Raw genomic sequence first — 10,858 nt, 5'->3', positions numbered from 1 at the left:
CAAGCACTGCCGGTAGAAGTGCGATGATGGCGCTGCTCTACTGTTCCACTCGACGTGCGCGAGAGAGCGAGAGCGAGGGAGATGGAGAGGGCGAGTGAGTGAGAGTGGGAGAGAGTGAGCGAGCGCCCGGTGCCTTTCTCCCCTTTAGCACGATGATGTAGGGCCAACGACGGCATACGGCCACCATGTGGCACGCGTGCACTGACGACGGTCGGCCACTGCTGCTGCTGCTCGTCTGGTTTTAGACTGACTGACAGTGTGTTTTCACAACGTCATTACTCCTAATCCATGGTGATTTAGCAAAAACGTCATTAATAGATGTTGTAGAGTTATGTGAGTACTACAACTTTGCTTTAAAAATCATTGCCAAATTCTGACTAGTTTTCAAAATGCAAAGCTCCAAATTAGGTCACATTGAAACTGAAAACACCTTCTAGACTTAGAAAAAAATTTAAGTCTCAAAACAGCATTTTGTTGATTCTTGTGGGCCTGATGTGACCATGTTAGGCACTGAATTAGCTCATGACCCTTAAACAAAGTTTGTTCCACATAAGATAAGCTACAACTTTTATTAAGGGTGCACTTCCATGCAAACACTTGATGCTATAGTTCAACTTTGGTCAAAGTAGGATCATGAAAAATGACATTATGAGTAAACTAGGACTTGGAAGCAAATTTGGCCCATGTCATGAAAACAAACATTGTTCCATTTACCATCCTAGATATGTATAAGGTGTTTTTGTGACCTAACAACCATCTCTTGCATTGGTCACACATGATCACAAGCATATGCATGTATATAATCAACATCACATGTGATAATATGTAAAGAATAAATTGAAATTCCATATGCTCATGATCATGAATGATTGGATAATGCTTGTGCTCATGAAATGCAAGTGCCAAATGCAATGCTTAACACTAGGGTGTTACACGGTGACATGAACTCATCAAGAATCTCAACAGCGGGTTGCTTGCCGTTCTCCATCCCTACGGAAAAGATGACGATTTTGGATTTGAAGATGGGAGGAGCAGTTCACTCTCGGGACACAAGAAAATCGAGATATGGTAGATTGGTTTCTCATCCACGGCCATGGACTACATTTATAACCTAGAGGACGCGACGATAGGCCTCCTCGAGGCTACACAATCGGAATCAGTTATGGAAAAGAATCGTCACTCTAGAGATCGAGGGGACAGTTTGCGAAGAATTAGGAGATGCAACAGATTCAGAATTTATTGCTTTCCATGATTATGATACCTCGGATCCTAGAGGATTATTACAAAAAGGATTACACCCAAAATTGACTAGCCAACCCAAGAAGACTTCATTGGATTGAAGGGAGTCTGAACCCCACAAAGCCAAAAAAATGTGAGTCGCATCGGCTAAGAGATGGAAGTAGCATCAGGGGGAGAAGAAAGTAGACCTATTCATCAAGAATGCATTGGTTAACCTCGTAGGCTTCTTGGCATAGGAAAAATAAATAAGGGGAAGGTGTCTACACATTGTAACACCTCTGGTGTTTTGACCTAGCACTAAAACTCGACATGTCATCATATGCATTGCAAAGCATTCATAAAGTAGAAAAATTTTGAATGCATTCACTAAATAAGCTTTATTTCATAATATTGTTATTTCATGTGATGTGATTCAAAACCCTAAATAAAGATCATGACCACAAGGGTCAAATTTCATGTGATCATGAGAGGTCATGTGTCATTTGACTCAAATAACCCTAATGGGCCAAGTTACTGGTCAAAAATCAAAGTTAAAGTAAAAGGAAAACAAATCAAATTTGAATTCAAATTCAAATCATAAAAGTCCTTTTTGCCCCTTTTATCTAATTCAAAATCCATTTGGAATTTGGGGTTGTGACAAAAAGCAAAGTTGAAGATTATTTTATAAGGGTCAACTTTGGTATTCAAAGTTTTTCAAGTTTACATATAAAATTTGGAGTAATTTTGAAATAATTCAAATACTCAAATGCACCCTAAATTCAAATTTTAAAATGGAGGCAGAATTTGAAAATGTTCCTAGAAGCAAAGTTGTAGAGTTTGAAAAATTGAGCAACTTTCATTTTTGGAGATTTTCAACTTCTTTACAAAAATTGGGAGTAATTTGCAAAATTAACACAGTGGCAATTCTGTGAATACTTCAAAATTTGAAAAGAAGCCGGCGCCGCCTCTCTGCTTGCCACCGGCGCCACACGGTTGTCGCCGCCGATCAGATTGCGTCGCTTCCTCGCACTTTAACACGCAACTGGTGCCGTGGCGGGTCCATGCGTGCGCTATCGACGCCGGGCAACCCCTTCCTGGCTATAAATAACAGCAGTCGTCGCCGTCGTCCCCGTTTTCCCCTTCTGCTCTGCTCCGCCACCAGCTAGCTCCACCGCTCGCCATAGCCACCGTCGAGCAGTCTCCATCGTGCCTAGCTACGCCAAAGCGATCGCCTTAGTCTTGCGCTTCTCTACGGCTTACTCACGTCGCCTGGGTTGGCCGGAATCGCCTGGCGCAACGTCTTCTTCCCCGAGACCGGCCAGAGCTCCGCCACCATCGCCTCGATGTGGCCAGGCTGTTCTAGACTGTCTCCGTCTTCACCAACCGCACCGGCGTGATCATGGTGAGATACTGAACGCGTTACTCACTTTGTTTTAGACTCTACTGCGCCGTTGCTGGGGTTACGCCGTGAGCCGACGTGCTCGAGCCGCCATGGCCGGCGTGGAGTCTTCTCCGGTGCACCTTCTGCCATTCAAAGGGCGGGGATGGGTTTGTAGGAGTGTGTAGATCATTTGGGTGCGGTTTGCCTCGCCGGAGCGTCACCGTCGGTGCATTTTGGGCCGGCCAGTGATGGCAGCGCCGCCGTGACCTGTCTGAGTCACTGATGAGTGGGGTCGGGCTGTCAGTGAGAAGGAAGGAGAAGAACAGTGATGTTTTGTTATTTTCTGATTTTAAATAGTGCTGAATCTTTGGAAATTTGTAGGAAAATTTTCATAGCTCCAAAAATTCTGAAATTTTGTGTGTAGCTTCTGTACATGCTCTAGTATGGTTTAAAAATTTGAAACTTGAAATTTGAATGAATTTTTAATGTTCAAATATTCAGTCCATTAATTGATAAATGCAATTTCCATGATTTTTGTAGGCCACTGTATAATTCCAAATATTATGAAATTTGTTTTGGTACACTAATTTGTCATGAGGAAGCTTATATAAAATTTTGAGGTCATTTGGAACAAGTTCATTTTTGGGCTTATTTCCAAATTAATACAAAAATAAATAAAAGCAAACCCTAAGTGTTTGACTAGTGTTTGATCTTGTTTTGATCATGTTTTGTGACTAGTAGGGTTTCAAGATTAGTTTGGTCAAGTCACATGTGTGATCCTTGACGGTAGATTTACAAGTTGGTTTTGTTGGCTTGCAACTGTACCATGAAGGAAAATCGTATTCGGGGTGTTGTTACATTTCATGTACCGTGAAAGCATCATGTTTACATTATCATCATGTTAAAGCATATGTTATCATTTCATGTAGAACCCGAGAGTGAAACGATTCTAGTTGAGCAAGTTCTGAAAGAATCCCCGGTTGTCACGGGATTCGATAATTGTGGTACTGACCCGGAGCCTGAGATCATCAACGAAGGCAAGCCCCGGTTTATGCATTAAACCATTACCTTGTTTACTTTGAAAAGTTTATCACCTATGTTACTTATTGCATTAAGTTGATTAATTCAAATGTTACCCACTTGATGCATTGCCTACCTTGTTAATTGTTTACCATCCTTGAAGATGATTTTATTTACAAAAGCGTAGAATGCTTAGTATGCTTTATGGTAGGCTTTCAAAGAAAAAGTTTTGATACAATCAAAGATGGCATACTGGCCAAAGAAAGAAAGAAGGTAGAATGAACTAGAGACTAGTCGGGTGACTTATCTTGAATGTTGGGTAATGTTGCCGACTATGTCGCTTAAAGGCCACTCATTGTGGATCTTCTGAACGAGACACTTTGTAGTACTGGTCACATACCCCGGTAAGCCTACTTCGGCTAATCCGATACTAAGACGAATGCCCACGCACTGGGAGTGGAGAGATGGCGGGAGTAGCATGTACCCTCGTGGCTAGAATGTGGCCGGATTTGAGGTGTGCTGTGCTCTTAGGTGGCGTGGAGATAGCTTAGTATGGGAGGATCCGGTAGCGAGGTTGATATATGCAAGATTAAGTTCTACATATGTCGTGTGATAAGGAATCCCCAGCTGGGACTTGAATCAATTCGAATTGCCGGTGCTCCGCGAATATGGAGACTCGATTCATTATAGAAGCAATGCAGGACTGGTGAATTACTAAAATATGAGAAAAAGAATGGAATGAGAAGGAATGGAATATAGGAAATGTACATTTAGTTGAGATAATGAACTTAAAGGACTTTGGGGTAAAACTTGAAAATAGAATGAAGAATAGTAAGCTTTTTGCAAAGAACTTTTGAATCTTGCTATATCCTTACCTTGCCCAAACCCCTGCATCTCTAAAAGTCTTACACCCCCTTTACGTCGGGTTAGTCTTGTTGAGTACTTTTGTACTCAGGGTTTGTTAACCCTTGTTGCAGGTGAGTCGCATGCGCAGGCTTGTTTTGGTCCCTGCTGCATGTCAGTGTTTGAAGTCGATGACGATGAGGAATGATGAATGGCCTCTGGACAAGGCACTAGTTTGTGTGGAATAAATAATGTTAATGTAATATTATCCTGCTACTATGGTTGTATGACACTTATGGTATTGTAAGTTTGAAAACAACTGGTTTGTAAACTATGTTATCTTAAGACTTCCGCTATCTTTTACTCTGATGTATATATTTGAATAAACTGTTGTAATCTGCAATGTCTGTGATCGGGATCCTGTTTGAAAAGAGAATCGTGGATGATTCGGGTTTCCCGAGGACACCCGACAGACCTGTTGAGTTGTTGGAAACTCGTGTACGCTATCAAAGGTCTGTTGAGACAACGATAGGTGCTTGTGGGCCCAATTTCTTAGGAGGTTCTGCCACACACATTCGAGCCCTTGCAAACACTGGAACAGCCTCATACCGATAGTGAGAAGACTCAGGTGATATCACAAGAATTCTTCTAACCACGATGACTAATTCCCTTGCTTGACAAGGCACTAAAATGGGCGACACGATCACCCTAAACATAAGAATTCTTCTAGCCACCAGGGGTTTTCATGGTGAAGCGTTGGTCCAAGGAGGATCTAACGAAGCCGAGAGCGCTCATAAAAGTGGAAGTGAGAGGAACATGGCTGGATTGTTGGGTCATTCTCGTCAAGATCTGATGAATATTTATGGTCGACCAGAGAAGCTAAATCCAAACATCCGTGAAGCAATAGGGTACAAGCTGTAGAGTGAGCACCGACAGGCCAGCACCTCCTCCAAACTCTTCCCTCACTCTCTATCTCACTATTCTATTTATAAGACTAGATCCTATGCAGGACTAATCTTCTCTTGATTGCTGGCTCTGATCCTGAAGGTATGAATTAGGGTTTAAGGGATATGCTAAGGGAGGGGGCAGGGGCTGGTATATATAGGCCAGAGCGTCCATCATGGGCCCTTGGATCAAACCGACTTAAAGGATGACGTAGATGCAACCTAGGAGGTGGTGGAGAACCAACATAATGAGGCGAAGGCCGATGGGTGGCCGTAGGGGGTGGGTAGCCAGCAAGTGGGGCCGGCCAGCCCCACCTGGTAGCCCCTCTTCTCTCACTTTGGTGTGGTGTCATCTAGAGTCCTCTGGAACCTTCTAGTGCCCATTTCATGGCAAATAAGCAAGATTAATTCTGACAACTAGGTCTGCCTTGACGGTTTTTTGGATAAACCCTGCAGAAAATACAGATTCACCAAAACTCATGGAATTTGTGAGTTTAAACCCTAGACCTTTGTTAGTGATCACAATTGTGCCTTTATACATGTTTTATTGATGGTTTATAATGGTTGTTAATTACCATCAACAAGCTCCCCCAAGCTTAACCTTTGCTAGTCCCTTGGCAAAGCTAAACTCAGCAAAAAATGGATCAGGAGTTGCTACGATGCTTTCACTCCTCAAAAGTACACATGCGTTCAAACAAGAATTCTCCTTCGAATTGGAATAAACTGATCTAACTTCAAACTTACCCATATTACCTTCAACCATGAGGCTTCTTAGCCTTCACTTTGGTCTTGAGCAATTGAAAGACAGAATGATTAAGTCAAGAACTATGTCTCAAGTTCTTTGCTCAACTATTATTCTAGAGTTTTTTTCAAAATAAAACCCAGAGCTTCCATTGTATGACACTCTCATATCTCTCAATATAAGTGGTATTTATAGATCCTCACCAAGGCAATAAAGATGTTATGCCTTTCGCTTCCTACAACTAAAGCTTATGTGGAGTTCATAGGTAGGGAGAAAGATAGAGCATTCTTGCAATGCATATATTGTAAAGTCAAACAATGGATCCAAAGAGAGTTGAGTCATACAATCAAATCAAGATGTGCATGTGTGTGGAATATATGGTGGATATATATGGTGGCTAATCCTAATTCTACTTTGCTCCTTGAAAACTTATCTCTCTCTTTAAACTTGGAAACACTTGCTAGAGAGCAGGGGCTATCTTATTCATCTCTCTCTTTTTCAAGCGGGCATCTAAGTACCCATTGTTTTAGATATCTCGAACACTTGTCCATTTTTTCTCAACTCTTTTTTCCTTTTCTTTCCTTTTTTATGAATAACTTTTGCATAGCCCCATGCCTCTTTTCTATAACAAAACTTTTGAGAGATAGCAACAAGAATTTGGAGCATTTATTTGGTGGATGGAAAACCTAATAAACATGTTTTTGTGTTCACCCCTAGTGTAGGAGTAGAACATTTTTGGGTGGATCTAGATGGAAGGCATGTTTTTGCACCTACCCCCAGTGTAGGAGTAGTGCTTATGTGGGTGGTGTGTACGTGATCTTGATTTTAAGAGCATGACAAACCTCTCATAAGGGTCAACAAAGCTTGACAAAACTCAATGCAAAAGCAAGTAGCTATTTGTGGAAGTTTCCTAGCCTCAATACATGTATGGCTTTGGTGGAAATTCAAGCTTTGTCACACAGGATCTCATCATGTAGCATTCTTTTGTTTTTCAAAAGATAAATCTCCAGAACTTTAGTGTCACTTGGAACAGGATAAACAGCAGCTCAGACCTTCTCATATCATATCTATCAATTACCTAGACTTAGATCAAGCATATGCTACCCACGAGTTTCAAGTTCAGAGCAAATCCTTATATCAAAACAATCTTATCCAAAACTTGGGAGAATTCAAGGCTGAAAACTAGGTACTTGAAAGGAATTACAACAGAGCAACTATTCATCATTTCCATTTATGAGATTATTTTGAGTCCTCTTTATTTATTCAACTCTTAAAAATAAATTAAAGCAAACTAGACACACCATTTATTTTGTTTTCAATTTTACTAGATCACACATTATTACTATAGCTATATATATTTATTATAAAGATAACTTTTTATTTTGTTTCATTCATCATTTTCTTAACTATTGAAAAGAAACTAAAATCTAAAACAAAAAGAGAAAGAATACTTACCTGGATACACGGGAGTGCTTCTCCCCCAAGCTAGCTCTTTCGGAGAGGGTTCGGTAGTATAAGTCCTTCGAACTGGACTTCTTCTTATGAAGTTCATTGATACCTCGGTTTGTTCTGAAGACAAAAATTCTTATGATGCTGCCTCTAATGGTGATGTCACCTTCTTCCTCCAAACATGTCTTGGTTTTGAGTTTTGATTTTGGTTTGATAGGTTCAGGACCTTCACTTAAAGAAATTAGGGAATCAATTTCCCCACACTTTGCTTGAAGTGTGTCCTGCTATAAAATAAGGTAGAGATCAAATGCATGGGCTCTGTTGGTGGGAAAACACCAATAGAACCAAAACTTTACTTATTATTCTCTAACCTTAGGCACATTGAACAAGATGAAGTTGATGTTATGTGCTTTTATGTGCTTTGTTCAATTATAACATAGGTGGTAAGATCAAAAGGTTGAGCATGAATGTAGCATTTAAGTTCATTTGGCAGAAAAGATTGAGTTGCTTAACCCATGAAAGGATCATCTATCTGTGCATAATGTATCAATTTTTACATGATTATGCCTATCAGCTTCCAGAGATAGGATGTGCATTTTTTTAGTTTATTTGGTTAAGACTATGGTCACAAGAGAGTGGTGCTAGGAACAAGCTTGAAGAACTAAACATGTTGAGTTAATCTGGTTGGATCAAGTAGAACTGACTCAAACATGTTTGTTTCTTATTTGTGTGCCTCCCAGAATCAAGGAAAAACTTCTTAAATGATGATCATTTACCTTATGAGTTTACCTTTGTCATTGAAGCATGATGTCACCATATGACGAAGGGTAGATGACTCATGATGGTCCTTCCCTTTTGCTTGAAGTTTTCCTTTTTCTGGCTAGCCTTGCATAGAGAGCTGTTCATGAGCTTCTTATCTCCTAGATCGCACCCTTTCTTTCTCATCCTTTTGTAATGCCATCTATCTGCTCTTCGATTTTTTTAACACCTTGTTAGACCTTTTTCCTCACTCATTGCTTTATGCCTAAAAAGGATTAGTGGACAACACATACCCGAAAGAATATACAATTTTGAAACACGGGTTGTTTGTCCAGGATTTTGTAATTTTCCTCTATGCTAATGAAAAGATGGTGTTAGAATTATTTTAGCATAGTTTTTGTTTATCATGTTATGTACAGGCATGGCTCAAGGCAAAGGTAACTTGTAGCTAAAGACAAAGCGAATGACCATGAATGAGTTGTGTCTTCTTTGCGCAACGTTATTAGAGTTCATCATGTGCCTTGCTTCATCTTCGATTTAAATTCATCTCGTGACTTACCCAAATTGATTTGAGAGTTTCATGTAGGGGTTAGTCCAACAAAATAACCAGTATCAACTAAAGTATACTTTTGGCTCAAAAATCAACCTAGACACCACGTCTAATTTGATTTAGGAAGGCATTTTAACCTAAGCACCTCGCTTAATTTAAAAGCCTTTGGAAGTAAAATCAGCACACCTTTTGGTTTAAACTAAGCACAATGCCTAATTTAAAAGGTGTATGAAAATACTCCAAACCTTAAGTATACTATGGCAAACAAAGGTAGCATGAAAGCATTATAGAGATTTATTCAATTGGAGATAAAAAACATGATTGTTATTAAGCATGATTTAAAGGTAGAGATAACCAAGATAAATTAGCAACATGGCATAAGATTTTTCAGAGAAGCCCATCCCCCAGGCTTGAATTTTGCAAGGCAAAGTCAAGTTTGGATGGATGTGATTCAATGTTGTATGATGATTGGTTGGACATACCTTGAGTCATCACTGTTCATTCTTTTTGCTTCAAACCTAAAATGGCTAGTGATAGAAATACCCGAAGGAATATGTTCAGAATTATATTTCTATGCTCACTTCACAAGGGCATTACGGAAAAAAGTGAAAGCTCATGTTATCTCCCAAAAGTGCTTGTTTTAGGATAGAAGCTCATCCTTGGGAAACCTCCGAATTGTGTTTCTAATTGGTGAAGTGGTTTTCCCTCCAACACCAATCTTAGGTTGCCTATCTCAAGATTCATGCCAACGAGATTTGCAATATTTATGTCACACCCAATTTTAAGGATAAAATGGGATGCATAATCTTATGTGCGCCCAGATATTAGTCACACACATAGGCTGACAAATTATAGATAGTACCATCACAAGTGTTTATTATATCACGTATAATAAGATAGAGTCTTCACATAGATGTAGTAGAAATATAAAGAAAAAAATCTCTCACGGAAGTTCCATATCACAGGGACGTCAATTGGTTGACCACAAGTCTAGTAATCCTCAGGAAAGTCGTCATTACCATAGCCATCTGTTACCCATCTGGGATTTTTATCCAAAAAATGAAAATAAACAAGCGTAAATACGTGTCCTACTCAACAAGTATAATGTGGGGTTCATGAGGCTCAAAAGGCTTGATATAGGTTTAACAGCATTCAGCTTTTAGTTGTCACAATTTTAGCATAAGAGTAGCAACAAGTTGTTTTGATGAGGACATCGCCACGCTGGACACACCGACGCCATGGTCTTCCCCAAGTTGCAATTCGTCCCCAACTCAGCTGCCACGTCGCCCTCGGATTCAGCAGACACGTCGTCACTGTTTCGGTCATAACTTTCTTATACGACATCGAAACGGGCCGTTCTTGGATGCGTTGGAAAGGGGACGACGACGCCGTCGTTTTGGATCTGGTCCCAGCTCCAGAAGGTCCGTGGATCATTCTGTGTGACCACGGCAAGGTGATGCGTCACCTATTTGGGCCAACTTGGCCATGTATTGTGTCGGGCCTTAAGCCCAAGTTGTGGGCGCCCAACCCCTGGCCGTCCCCAACCCTAGGTCGAGTCTTAGACTATAAACACAGCCGCCGCCGCTGCTACACAAGGGGGTTTTTTGTTTAGAGTTTAGTTTTCCATCGAGAAACTGAATCGTTCATTATAACTGTGGTGACAAATCCTTTTACAGTGATCTAGGGCCCTCGTTCTTGATCTCCTCCACTGTGTCGATTAGTCCTTTGGAACTGAGTTCTTGAATCCTCTATTGATATTCGCGTCATTCATATTTGCAATTTCAGATTGCGTGTTTTACCTTCTTGCTTGTGCTCTTCGATTCGCTTGCAGGAAAAGCCTTCTTGGTGAGGTCAATCAAGTTGTGCTTGGTTGATAACCAATGGAGCAGTGGTGTAACGGTTGCAGGGCTCGAATCGCGTCTGATTTGAAGCCAGATCACCAATGTCGAGAT

Source organism: Miscanthus floridulus, chromosome 9 (genome assembly GCF_019320115.1).
Source record: "Miscanthus floridulus cultivar M001 chromosome 9, ASM1932011v1, whole genome shotgun sequence".
NCBI lineage: Eukaryota > Viridiplantae > Streptophyta > Magnoliopsida > Poales > Poaceae > Miscanthus > Miscanthus floridulus.
This window is presented reverse-complemented; position numbering follows the sequence as displayed.